At 43.6% G+C, this 12,042-nt stretch overlaps 1 protein-coding gene across 5 annotated transcripts in view; it reads right to left on the bottom strand.

Annotated features, from left to right (window-relative positions):
• Positions 1–12,042, bottom strand: part of DOCK10 (dedicator of cytokinesis 10) — a 268,151-nt gene that overhangs the window by 141,090 nt on the left and 115,019 nt on the right. The window lies entirely within an intron of this gene.

Below are 12,042 nucleotides of genomic sequence, written 5' to 3'. Positions count from 1 at the left end.
GTAAATAGTTTCTCGAGGTTCCACAAGGTAAATTTAACCCTTTTTAGAAGCTCTGAGTGTGTGTGTGTGTGTGTGTGTGTGTGTGTAGCCACCATTTTAGGGGTGAGAAGAAAGAAAGGATGTTCAGTAAACCTGGATCTTGAGGAAAAAGACTCATGTTCTTGGTGTCTTTATTTTTGTTAAAATAAACAAAATGTTTTCAACTTCAATGCTCAACAAACGACTTTGCAGTAAACGAACAGACATAAAAAGTAATAAGATGTCCAAAACAGGATTTCATAGATTGTTTCCTCTTTACACGACATATAGTCCTCAGCTCCATCAAGCTGGGGGAAGTATGAGACACCCTAAAAACGGTGACTTTCCATCACCAGCCACCAGCTTTCTTTAGTCTGCACTCCGTGGCTTTCCAGAAGCGTTGGGGTGACCAGTCTGTTCACATCCATGGCACCAAACAGCTAGGGTCTTTCCTTTTGTAGATCTCCAAATCCACAAATGATTCATCAGAGTTTCTAAAGCACAACCTAAAGTTCCTTTGAATTGTTCTAGATGAAGGGCATTTTCCCTAGACTCATTAATGAAACAGATGAGATTCCCAACACCCCTCCTTAGTTTTGGAGAAGACGGGTAGGAAAGGGGTCCAGGGAATGGGGTCCTCCGAGAGCACGGCTTCTGTGACAAGCTCTACCACCAAGGGCAGCATCATACCTGTTCTTCTAGTCCCAGACTCGTATTTTCTTCAAACCTTCCTTTTTCTTCGCTCTTAATATAAGCTCCATGAGGGCAAGAGCTTTGATCTCTTTTGTTCACTGCTCTAACCTCAGTGTCCAGTGGGGCATTTAAATACTTGTTTGTCGAATGTGTTGAGTGTATGTGAATCGGGATGTGTGGGTTCTGTGCATATGTGTGTGCGTGTCTGCGTGAGCATGTGTGATCAGGTGTAGTGCACGAGCGTGTCTGTGCGTGTGCATGAGGATGATGGATGATGGTGTGCTGTGTTTGAGTGTGCATACGTTGTGTCAGTGCGCGTGTGGTGTGTGTGTGCGGCATGTGACCACATGCATGTCTGTGCACAGGTATGCTGTGTGAGTGTGTGTGTGTGTGTGTGTGTGCCTTCATGTGCATAGTTTGGACGCTGCGAAAGAGGAAGAGTGTCATGTGAATCCGACAAAATCAGAGGATAAAAAATAATGAGGAAACAAAGTTCTAGATACATCCTAGGACAAAATTCAATGCTCATCCTAAAATGCAGTGTAGACGGAGCTCTCCTGATCCATGCATCTGCCCCAGGATGTCACTGCAGTTGTGTGAACAGGGTGTAGAAGTTCTCTGAGGCCATGGCTACCAATCAAGCCAACTGCAGATACACCCACGTGAAGTACGATAGGGCCGATTTAGGACTTAGTATTATTTAGATTTTACTTTTTTGATTCCTTTTGGATTCCCTCTTTCAAGTTGCTTCTTATATGTTGTGCACTCTGTTAGAAGATAAACAGTACATAAACTCTATTGGAAGTCTGGAGTAAAAGATTAAAATTCATACCTAAGTTGAGTTTTCGAGATCATTGCGGGATTTCAATTATCTGGGTGTAACTTTTTTCCTGTTTGGGTAGAGAATTCTCAGATACACAGTGTCACCTGCTTGGTGTTTACAGGGAACATTATATATTATAATCTACTGGCAAGATCAGGAATTTTTTTCTCTAATTAAAAAAATTTTATATTTCAGTCATTATTTTAGAATACATTTTTTATACAAAAAAGCAAAATATTATTCCTATTTCTCATTATCCCATGCAGTCTCTTATTGGTTTCTTGCTTTTTAAAAAAGTAGTAACAGCTGCTCTAAAATATTCCAAGTCTGATGGAAAGCAGAGTAACATGGCTCAAATGTAAATTTCTTAGGAAGTTATACCCAGTGCCCCACTAAGATCACTGCTTTCTGGTATAATACAGTCAGGATACTGAACTGGCTTAAGAAATTTTTTGTTTTCTTTAATGGTAAATTTCTGGATATGGACTCAGGATTCAAGTAATAATGGTCACATAGCTACTTGTAGTAAAAATAGAGCCCCAATACATAATACATACGTAATGTATGAGATTGGAAATTCACTCAAGTTGGGATTTATAAAAACTTTATAATCACGTGTATAATCATGTGTACAATGGCTATGAGTGATTCCTGATGACCTCCAGTTATGAAATCATGTTCTTTGTTTTTTTTTTTAACGTTTATTTATTTTTGAGAGAGAAAGACACAGAGTGCGAGTGGGGGAGGGTCAGAGAGAGAGAGGGAGACACAGAATCCAAAACAGGCTCCAGGCTCTGAGCTATCAGCACAGAGCCTGACGCGGGGCTCGAACCCACAAACGGTGAGATCAGATCTGAGCCGAAGTCGGATGCTTAACCGATTGAGCCATCCAGGCACCCCTCATGTTGATTCTTAATAAGACAACTGGGGCTGAATCACCCTCACGTAACCATGTGTTAAATCTAAAACATTATTTTACAACTTGCATGGACTTACTGTACATCTAATCCCTTGCACAGAATACACAAGGTATAAGAAAAGAAATGCACATGTAATGAACGCCTGTGACATGCTATTGATCTCAGCTATATTTTGTTGTGATACTGGAACATGTGGCTGAAAAAGCAGAGAGCCTCCATAAAGTTTCAGCTTTCAGAACTGTGGCACTTCTACTGATGTCTTATTTCTTTAATGCGTCTCCACTGAAGCAAAAATAAATTCATCAAATAAAAAGCGAAGTATGCAGTCATATTTGTTAAGGGGATTAATATGGTTACAAAGAATTTCTTTTCTGAGAATTAGATGCTTTCAGACCACTACAAATTGCCTTGGCCACAGCAGACTTCCTGTTCTCTTTTCTAAACCTTCTGCTTGACAATTAGTAGAGCTCAATTGCATGAAACGGATCTGAGACAGCACTGGAACTGAGCCGCAGTCCTCTTTTGGTGGTAGAGTTTTATAAGGGGCCTACTGTCCAGAGATTAGGCATTTGGAAACATGAACTGTCATTTTATTTATGAAACGAGGCATGCAGGCTTGTGTTTATAATTTCAGGTCCATGCTATTCAGACATCTTCGACGACAGCCCTGTCACTTTCTGGTTCCTTCCACTCTTTAGTGGGTAGTCTCTGTGGCTTTGTCACAGCCACCATTCTGCTGGCTAAAATGACCACAGAAGACTTCATTCTAAGCACATCACGGCCATTTCGCAATTGGCCAAAAGCCACGGGTCAAAGTCTAAAAAAAAAAAATGAGGCTGCTTTTCCTATCCTGGGCCTGAGCAAAGCTTCCTGACAGTACTATAGATCCCAGCTGCTCAAAAAAGAGAGCAAAAATGATGCTGTTTATAGTAATTAATCAGTCTGAGCTTGAGAATTCGACAAGTCTTACAGTAAAGTCTATTAACAAACATTTCCCAATACCTTCCAAGCTAAGCACGTGTTTAAAAATGATCTTCACCTAAATTTCTCAGATTAAGACACCTATACAGTGTCTTATATTCTAGTAGACACTTATCCTACATTAGTTGCTTGAAAAACATTTTGTACCACTTTCAGAAGAGTGTTGTCATGATTTTATTTTTTTTTAAGTACATGAGAATATCACTTTAATACCTTTGTTGTGCTCCCCTACCAATAATTCCCTCTTCGATCATTCATTTATTTTACTTTTAAAAAAACATTTTTATGTTTATTTTTGAGAGAGAGAAAGAGAGAGAGCACAAGTGGGGGGAGGGCAGAGAGAGAGAGACACAGAATGCGGAGCAGGCTCCAGGCTCCGAGCTGTCAGCACAGAGCCCGACGCGCGGCTCGAACTCACGAACCATGACATCATGGCCTGAGCTGAAGTTGAAGGCTTAACCAATTGAGCCACCCAGGCGTCCCTCATTCATTTATTTTTTAATATGAGTTAAGGTGATGCACAACAGACATTAGTTTCAGGTGTACAACATAGAGACTGGACAAGACTATACATTAGGCTATGCTCACCTTAGTTACCGTCTGTCACCATACTACACTATTACAACACCACCGATCATATTCCCTATGCTGTGTCTTTATTCCCATTACTTATTCCCTGTGCTTTAGGGGGGAAGGTCCTTCTTGTTTTGCTGCAGTTAAAGTGTATGGGAAACGCACAAAAAGTGAGCAGCTCCCCATCGCTGGACAGTTGTTACCATCCAGGCAAGTCAAGCGTTGAGACTTTACCTATCACAGTATTTAAGAATATAAGTAGGGAAGTGCCTGGTCGCCCAGTCGGTTGAGCGTCCGACTTCAGCTCAGGTCACGATCTCATGGTTGGTGGGTTCGAGCCCCTCGTCGGGCTCTGTGCTGACAGCTCAGAGCCTGGAGCCTGCTTTGGATTCTATGTCTCCCTCTCATTCTGCCCCTCCCCACCTCATGCTCTCTTTCTCACTCTCCCTCTCCTTCTCTCACTCTCCCTCACTCTCCCTCTCTCAAAAAGTAAATAAACATTGAAAAGTAAAAAAAAAAGAATAGAAGTAGGGAAGTTTGGAGACCTGGTTCTAGGTTTTGTTTTTTTTTTTTACCCTTGGATTAGCTAATCACTGAGCAAGTCACTTCCCTTCTTTTTCCGTGATTTATTTTCCAGGCTCCACAACGTGTCTTGCCTCCTCTCTGGAGGAAGTTAGGACGAAACATTTTACATATGCAAGAATGTGAGCACTCACAGAACACCGTGCTCCAACAACATACTTATCGCACCAGGACCTCCCCTTGGCAAGGACTCAGAGGCTGTGGTCTGAGTTCTCTTTCCAAGGAGGCACAGGGAAGAAGCCTGCTTGGTGTGAGGCCTGCACACATGGCCCCGTGACAAGCAATGGCCTAAGACACAAGCCAACCCGCCACACATCATTAATATGCCTGCTCACATTCCTTCTTCTGCTCCAGACATATTCCTGCACTAGCCTTATTATGCGGTCTCTTCCTCCTCTCCCCTCCCCTCCCCTCCCCTCTCCTTTACTTTCCTCACTCTTTCTTAACCTCAGGCTTAGTATAGGTGCAAGCTCTTTCTGAAAATCTTCTCTAATTTATCCAGTGCACATTTTCTCATCTCTGAACTATAAAATTTACTGTCTGTATCATATATGAAGTCCACAGCTCAACTGTAGAATATTTTAGACCCAAAAGCTCTGCTGGTGATTAATTCAGCCAATATATATGTATATATTGCTGGTCTGTAAGCAAGCCACGTCAAATCTGCTTTGGGAATAAAATAAAACAATATATGAAATATTTTCCCATGTTTTGTATTGTTTTTTAATTTGTTCCTTTTATTTAAAACATTGTTTCTGAGTTTATTTATTTTGGGAGAGAGAAAGCACAAGCAGGGGAGGGACAGAGAGAGGGGGAGAGAGAATCCCGAGCAGGCTCTGCATTGCCAGCCCTGAGTCTGATGCATGGCTGGAACTCACAAGTGTTGTTGGGATATAATTGACATGCCATAAGGTTCACCCTTTTAAATGTTTATTTACTCTGAAAGAGAGAGAAGGGGCAGAAGGAGAGGGAGAAAGAGAATCCCAAGTGCCTCCACGTTCGGCATGGAGCCCTTTGTGGGGCTCTATTTCACAACTGTGAGATTACAACCAGAGCCGAAATCAAGACTCAGATGCTTAACTGACTGAGCCACCCAGGTGCCCTAAATTCACCCTTTTAAAGTGTAGAGTTCAGTGGTTTTCTATACATTCACAGGGCTGTGCGACCATCATCATTATTTGATTTTAGAATATTTTCATTACCCCCAAAAGAAACCCCATATTTACTAGCAATTACTTCCTCTTCGTCTTTCTCCTGAGCCCTTGGCAGCTATTAACTTTCTGTCTCTCTGGATTCGCCTATTCTGGACATTTCATGCAATTGGAATCGTACCATATGTGCTCTTTTGTATTTGGCTTCTTTGACTTAGCATAATGGCTTCAAGTTTCGTCCATGTTAGAGTATGAACCAGTCTTTAATTTTTTTTTTAATGGCTGAGTAATACTCCATTGTGTGGATATACCACACTATATTTATTCATTCATCAGTTGATGGACATATATATGCATTGTTTCCCCCTTGCGGTCTTATAAATAATGGTGCTATGAATATTCGTGTATAAGTCTTTCCGTGTACTTTATGTGTATATGTTCCTAGTTCGATCAAGCCCAGAGAAGTCCTCACATATTCTTACTGAACCATTCTAGAATTCTTCACTACCATACCACTTTTCTAATGTCACCCATTGTGGGATTCAAGGAGTTAAAACTTCCCCGAAGCGTGCACCTTATTTTTCTAAGAAGCAGCTGGCCAAAAGCATGCTAGGTAGACAGAAATGCTAACAGCAAGTCAAAGTGCTCATGTTTGATTTCTGTCCTCACAGTTGCTCTGCATCCTTGAACAAGAGCCTTTTGCAAATCTCAGCCTCATTAGCTTATAAACGGGAGGAATATTAGAATTTAGAAATAACCTAGTTCAACAAAGACTATTACTTAGCTTTTAAATGGCAATTACAGTGTTCTGGTATGAATGCTGTGAGCCATTTAAAGCCTGCTTTTCAGGCTCAGAAGCCGAGGATTAAAAAGGAGATTGAGAGTCCTATAAAATGTTAAGCTGGGTCTCAGTAAGAGAAACAAGAAGAAGAAGAAGAAGGAAAAAAAAAACACAACACAGGACCTTTCTGCTTTTCAGTTTAAAAGATTTGAAGGCCCTTCTACTTCCTGTCACCAATATGACCCATGTGGTTTGAGTACGGAAGTCCCCACACACAGTTGCTTTTTATAGTTAAAAACATACTGTGAAAAGGACAAGCCATTGGTATGTTAAGAACTCACAATTCACTGGGTCATGACAGTAAGCCAACGAGCCCTGCGGGTGGCACTGGGGAGCCCTGAGACACTAATTCCCAACAAGTGAGATGAAGAGGAGATTTGAGGGGATCACATAACTCTCTCGGCCCGCTGTCTCACGTGCGCAACATAGACCTCCGACTTTGAAAATGGCACTGCCCGGGGTCAAAGGCGTAACCTCCCAAGCGTCAGCAAGGCTTCTTGTTCGTATCTGCACCCTTGATATATGCAGCTTACTTCCCAGAAGGCGGGCCATGAGGTCGGGTTGACATAGAGCAGTTTGTCCAGCATGGGCGGTATTGAAGCCCGGGTGTGATCGCACAGCCTTCCACGGCGGGCTACTTTTCAGACCTCTGAACTTTCTCATGGAAGGTTTTCTACAGCCAGAAGTGATTCCACTGCAGCCTGTCTGTATCTGTTACTCAGCAAGATACTCATTTCTGGCTTTCTCATTTTTTGTTCTCCTATTTTTTTTTTTTTTGTTTGTTTAATCAGTCTCCCCTCACACTGAATCACTCCACGGTATGATTCACTGTGCCCTTGAAACTGTTCGTTAGCTCCTGTGTTCCTTCCTTCCTCCCCTTGCCTGTGTCACGAAGCCACAATTTGGTGACTAAGTGCCTCGCTTTTTGGTCTCGAGTTTCTATCACGACGTGCTTCCAAAAGAAAGGGGAGAAAAGCAAGAGTAGCCAATCCAGTGAGTGAAGGAGCTCATGTTTTTGCAATGAATGCGTTAACACATGCATCTAGACTGCTTATTCTTAGTGATTCATTAGGATGCAAAAAGTTCTGAAGATCACACTGAACACACTGCCTGCTCCCAGAACCCACGCACTTGACGTGCCCAGATACAGCAAAATGCCTCTACCACAGCCCCTTCACCAGGAAGAAGATGATTTTGGTTCAAGGTTCAGTAATCTTCACCGAACGCCCACGAGCCCGACACTGTTGGGTACTTGAAACACAGGTACATACTGATTTCTCCCATGCCTAGGAACAGAAAGCAAGTACGTGAAGGGCGACACGGAGGAAATTAGGCTGTGTTGATGGTGGCTATGTGGCAGGCACTGTATCAGACAGAATGAGCCCCTGCAGGAGGGGACCATGACCTTAGGGCTGTTTCCTTACGGGGATATATTGTCTTGTGTCGAAGAGGAAAGTGATCATACGAAGAGGAAAGTGATCATACTAATGATCACTTTCCTCATCATCAAGCAAAGCCAACTGCTTCAACCTCTTTCTTCTCCAATTTAGTCTCGCAATGGACTTCTGGTTCCCACAGGTATTCAAAGGATTCCAGTTATGTTTGAAAATAATAACCTACATGTTTCTGAACGATAATTCATGAAATAAATATTCGTTTTCCACCTGCTTTGTGCCAAGGGCTACTTTAGTTGCTGGAAGTCTCCCAGTGATCAAAAAAGACATCCTTGTCCTGCTAGAGGGTATGCCCTAATGGCGAGGAACAATTGACAGAGGAGAGAAAAAAGCAAACTGAAGTCTTTCCAGATGGTGACAAGTGCTATAAAGACAAGCAATCAGAGGTGCCTGGGTGGCTCAGTTGGTCAAGGGTCTGACTTCGGCTCGGGTCATGATCTCACGGTTCGTTGAGTTCAAGCCCCATGGTGGGCTCTGTGCTAACAGCTCAGAGCTTGGAGCCTGCTTGGATTCTGTGTCTCCCTCTCTCTCTCTGCCCCTCCCTCTACTTGCACCCTGTCTCTCCCTCAAAAATAAAATAAAACATTAAAAAAAAAAAAAAGGCAAGTAATCAGGATGATGTGACAGAGTGACACAGCATGGTTGGGATCATGGATGGTTCTTTGGAGAGGCAGCATCCGAACCGAAGTGAATGAAAAACAGGGACAGGTTGTGACAAGAGCAGACTTGCCCTGACAGGGGGGATGAGCTTGGCAAGTTCAAGGAGCAGAGAAAATGCTAGGTTTCCACGCAGTGACCAAGAGAAACAGGACGAGGAGATTAGGGCACAGGGGTCATCAGGCACCAGGTGACGGGGACAGTGGTGAGAAGCTGGTTTGGACTCTGAAGGCTGTGGGAAACCACTGGAAAGTTCGAACCAGGGCTGTGGTATTCACTGTCTGATTTGTATTTCCAAAGCTTCCTTTAAATGAGTGCATAGGAGGAAGCAGGAAGACTGGTTAAAGGCCACTTTTGGGCATCGAGGCAAAAAAGGATATGATGGTGTGGGCCAGCAACTGAATAGGGAGAAAAACTGCAGGAATCCTGCCTTGGTGAAAAACAATCTCCTTTAAGGTGCATCAAGTAGCCGTTGAAGCCCCTGTTTCTTGAAATTTCTTCACCCTAAGAAGCCAGCATTCTTCATCAACTTTATGTTTCATCCATATTAGGGCGCACACTCCTTAACTAGACGGATTTGGCTTTTCTTGTCAGCCTCGCTTGTCTGGGAAGTGCTGTTCTATATTCAGCGCCTCGTGGGTGCTGAATAAATATTGATTAAACAAACCAAGTAATGAATCAGGTCTGCTGCAAGTGCGGGTGCTTGGTAAGGTGGAAAGACAGAAGCGCGCTGGATTCTCCTGGCCTTAGGGCACAGCTGGGCTCAGGGCATTTGGAGCGGGGGCAGTGGGAAGTTGGGAGCCACCCCACTCCTTCCAGTCTGTCATGCCCGGGGATGGGGGTGGTCACTCTATTGCCCCGTCCCACTGGGTGAGCGGAGAACGGTCCACGCTCATCCCAGAGAATCCTTACTCATCGCTCAAGGATGAGCCTGGAAAATGGTCCTCCGGCTGGGGGCACGGGGGCTTCCTGTTGGCGGGCAACACCCCTGAAATGTGACATGAGCTGTGGATGCAGTGGACGGGGGCAGAGGGCACTGAGAGAAGGGTCTCACTTTACAGAGGGGGAGGTGAGAAACCTCCCAAATGCACACAGTTCTGCTTGTTATGGCAGGGCCGCCCCAACTTTTTCTGTAAAGGGCCAGATAATACATCTTTCAGGGCCCTCTACCTCTGCTGCAATCCTGCCGAGCGTCACAAACGCAGCCACTGACAGTGGGTAAAAGAAGGGGGCAGCACCGTGCTGTTCAAATACAACTTCATTTACAGGTACCAAAACCTGAATTTCATAGCATTTTCATGGGTTACAAAATATTCTTCTTTTTTTCCTTCAATGATTTAGCCAGTTCTGTGTAGGAAAAAAAAGGTAGGATAAAAAAACAACATAAAAATCATTCTTTGTTCATGGTGGGCCAGACAAAAACAGGCGGCAGGCCATCCATGAGTCATGGCTTGTCAACCCCGACTCTGTAGAGGAGAAAAGAGGGAAGACAATCTATCTGAATTTTGTTCAAAAACTGACAATTGAGGGGCACCTGGGTGGCCCAGGCGGTTGAGCATCTGACTTCGGCTCAGGTCATGATCTCGCGGTTTGTGAGTTCGAGGCCCGCATCGGACCCTGTGCTGACAGCTCAGAGCCTGGAGCCTCCTTCGGATTCTATGCCTCCCTCTCTCTCTGCCCCTCCTCCACTCTCTCTCTCTCTCTCAAAAATAAATAAACATTAAAGAAATTCAAAAACTGACAGTTTTACATGGTAATAATATTCAAAACTCCTTTTGCCAGGTGCTTGATACAAATGACGATTTAACTGTATGATATGACATTTCCTGATCCTACAGACGAGGTGGCATCCAATATCTATTGAGCACCTGCTAATTAAGAGCTATTCTCTCCCAGCTGGTCCCCCAGCTTCCTCTTCACCCTGTTATTTGTTGTCCACACAGAGGCTGGGTGAGCTTCCAATAATAGTCAGTTTTTCCAAGTCAGTTTTTCTCCTTCTTTTTATTTATTTATTTTTAAAGATTAATTTATTTTTTAATGTTTATCTTTGAAAGAAAGAGAGAGAGAGAGACAGAGAACAGGGAAGGAGCAGAGAGAGAAGGAGGCAGAAAATCTGAAGCAGACCCGAGGCTCTGAGCTGTCAGCACAGAGCCCCACGCGGGGCTCGAACCCACAAACCGCGAGATCATGCCCTGAGCCGAAGTCGGATGCATAACCGACTGAGCCACCCAGAAGCCCCAGTTTTTCTCCTTCTTGAAACAGACCCATGACCTGCCACTTGCCACTTGCATTTGGAACAAGACGCAAATGCCTTATCTCGTCCTGGCCTGACCTGGTCTCTGACCACTCTGTCCACAGCTGTCCAGGGCCTTTCTAGCAGCTTCCTTCAGCCTGAGATGCTCCTTTCCTCCTCCGGTTTTAGTGGGGTTGGTCTTCCTTGGGGATTCAGAACTCAGTTCAAATGTCACCATTTTTTCTATGACATGGCCCTGTCTCATTTTCTTCATAGAACTGGTCTTCAATCCCAATTATCTTGTTAGTTAAACTGTTTACTCATTTCTGCCTGATTCATCTGACCGAAAGGTAATCCCCACTAAAACCAGGCAATTTCTGTCCAATCGCTGCTGCTTCGCCATTCTGGCATTAATGCTTAACAGTCAGTATTATATACTATTATTACATATTACATATTTGGTGAATGAATAAAGGAAGGAAATGGTCTGAGGGGTGAGAGAATGTTATGTTTAGGATTGTGCTGGTATTTTACTATGAAGGTGCCCGTGATGACAGCGTTAGGGATTGGGTGGGGGAGGAAGAATACGAACTTTAGATGAGCAAAGCCCAGATTTTGGAAAGGCCCTTGGGAAATGTTAAGGTGTTTGCCCTTTGTTTTGAAGGCAATGGGGGTGGCCACAGAAAGCTTTTAAGCAAGCATAGGATGAAAGAATTCAGTGTATTTACTAGAACATTCACCTCTGGGAAAATAAAGAAGTATGTAAGCTATCACGTGCTTGGTTTACACCATTAAGGATGGCAAAGGTCCTAGAGTAGTAATCAGCCAATCTTTAACTTAAACAAGAGTGGAAAGATGCCAAGAAATGAATTCAAATTCAGTGCAAATGTCACAACCCATCCTCTACTCCCTCCTTGAGCTGGGGACATGTGAGGTGGCTTTTGCCATCTTTCTGAAAGCCAGAGCTAGAATGCAAAGGTCTCCAAGTTTCAAGGATTTTCCTGTTGACAGAAAGAGTCTTCATAAAAGTTTACCTTCAGTATGAAAGACAGTGAGGGTGTGAAATTAAAAACAAAAAACAAAAAACAAAAAACACAACATGGCTCAGCTTGGTGA

Source organism: Panthera uncia, assembly GCF_023721935.1.
Source record: "Panthera uncia isolate 11264 chromosome C1 unlocalized genomic scaffold, Puncia_PCG_1.0 HiC_scaffold_3, whole genome shotgun sequence".
NCBI classification, from domain to species: domain Eukaryota; kingdom Metazoa; phylum Chordata; class Mammalia; order Carnivora; family Felidae; genus Panthera; species Panthera uncia.
This window is presented reverse-complemented; position numbering and strand designations above follow the sequence as displayed.